The sequence below is a fragment of the Primulina tabacum genome, unplaced genomic scaffold (genome assembly GCF_025594145.1).
Source record: "Primulina tabacum isolate GXHZ01 unplaced genomic scaffold, ASM2559414v2 Contig1056, whole genome shotgun sequence".
Taxonomy (NCBI): domain Eukaryota; kingdom Viridiplantae; phylum Streptophyta; class Magnoliopsida; order Lamiales; family Gesneriaceae; genus Primulina; species Primulina tabacum.
The window spans coordinates 20537-23036 of record NW_027460072.1 but is presented as its reverse complement, the minus strand read 5'-3'; positions in this window follow the sequence as shown (position 1 = coordinate 23036).

Here is a 2500-nt window from a genome sequence, read left to right as displayed (position 1 = left end):
TCCCGCTATTCGGAGGTTCGAATCCTTCCGCCCCAGAGGGTTTTTATGCTATTGCTATAGTATTCCTATTATTGCTATAGATAATGGAGTGGTCAGGAGTAAATTAGTATTAATTTAAATATCTGTTCGAATCTCATTAACAAATGATCAAGTTCCATAACATATGTTTTATAACATATTTTTTGGAGCCAATGTATCTTTTTCTATTTCATTTTTTTAGGTCTTTCGTGGTTGACTCTAATGAAAAATTGGAAATCTATGGAACGATTGAGGCAGGGATGGTTTATCTTATTCTTTTTATTCACTTTATGACAAGATTTTATTATTGAAATATTACTCAACCCTATCCCTATGTTAAACAAAATACATATAAATATAAACAGTTAAAATGAGGAAATATTTAACTTATATGGTATGTATGTATCGTTCTATTTCAATGCAAATAATTTTTATATTTTTCTTTTCGTAATCAGATGAAAAGAATAAAGATTCAAATCTTTACTTATATCATTTTTTGATCCACTTGCGAAAAAAAATTGGATTATTTCTTCTTTATCTTTGATCTATTTATCTATTTTAAAATTAAATCAGTGATGAGTCAAGGAAAGACTTATCGGATTAAACATGCTGCTTATTGGCGAATTTACTTCAAAAAAGATAGTATTTCTAAATAGGAAACTTTTTCAATTATAGATATTTTTTTTTATAAATACTTTATTAATATTAATGATTTCTTGTCAGTTGAATCTTTGGTATTGAAAAAGTAGGAAATAGGATAATCTATCCTATTTAGTCACTTGAAGATGCAGAGTCAATAAGTAATTCGTTTATATATAGTTATAATTATATACTTTCTATTATTTTGTATTATATAGATTATGTATGTTAAAATGTATGTTAAAATAGATTTATGGATGTTAAAGATATTGTCTTGCTAAAACTTTTTCATAAAAATCGTTCCACATACAGATATCACATCATATTCTTATTTTAAAATAAGAATATAAAAAGTCTAGATTACGATGTTTATGTACAACTGAACCAATGACTATTCATGATTCCATAATTGAATCAATTCCATACTGGTTCCAAATTAGAGGAATGTGATGGTAAAACTTCGTTTGAAACGATGTGGTAGAAAGCAACGTGCGACTTGAAGGACACGATCCGTTGTGGATTTTTAGATCCACCATCTTATTTTCTATTTATCGAGGAATGAAGATGCTCTTGGCTCGACATCGTTTGTTCTGTTACACCTGAATCCTTTGTTTTTTTGTTGGGTTGTAAATAGTCTACGATGGAGCTCGAGTCGAAAAGTCGAAAGGATTAATTCATTTCTGGGGGGCAAGGATCTAGGGTTAATGCCAATCAATCAATTGGAACAACTTCGTAAACGTATCTTCTATATATAATAATAATATAGAAATCAAAAGGATCCAATCCAATTTCAACAAGTTTTGTTTTTAAATTGGAAACTTGTTGTAATTGATCAAACTTTTTCGATTCAAAGTGTATTACGCGGGAATCAACTGTCCATCGGATTCTTTGATAGAAAGAAATCAAATTTCAAATATTTCCAATTCAAATGAAAAGGTATGTTGCTGCCATTTTGAAAGTATTAAGAAGCACCGAAGGAATGTCTAAACCCAATGATTTAAAATAAAGATTAAAGGATCCAAGAACAAGTAAACCCATTTTAATTGTCTCGATAGTCTCAATAACTGGATCATCCAAATCTAATTTTAAACGAGACAAAAAAGCGGGTAAAGACAACTCAATAAATGAAATTGACTAAAGAGAAGAATTTACTTTTGAGCTATTTGAGAGTTATTCAACTTGAGTTATGAGTACGAATGGTTTCTTTTAAATTTTCAGGAAGGACAAAAAACGAATGAAATTAAAGTCTAATTGATTTTCTAGGTTCATTCGAATCAAATCATTTTTTCTCGAGCCGTACGAGGATAAAACTTCCTATACGGTTCTAGGGGGGGTATTGTTCATCTACATCTATCCCAATGAGCCGTCTATCGAATCGTTGCAATTGATGTTCGATCCCGAAGAGAAGGAAAAGATCTTAGAAAAGTGGGGTTTTATGATCCAATGAAGAATCAAACTTATTTAAATGTTCCTGCTATTCTATACTTCCTTGAAAGGGGTGCTCAACCTACAGGAACTGTTCAGAATCTTTTAAAGAAAGCAGAAGTTTTTAAATAACTTCCGTCTAATTAAACAAAATTCTTTTAAATTTAAAGAAATACCAAGGGGGGGTAGCGACTTATATATAACTTTGTATAATTTTTCTTTACTAGTTTTCCCCCCTTCTTGCTCGATTCGTATCTATTTATCATTCCTTCCGTCGAATCCGATGGTGGTGGTCTAGAACGACAAAACGTTAGTTTATTGATTAAAAAATAAAAAATTCGGGCATTTCCTTCAATTGTGTGATTTTCATTACAATTTTACTAACCAATAAGGAATCAAGCCTGCTTATTCCACTTAG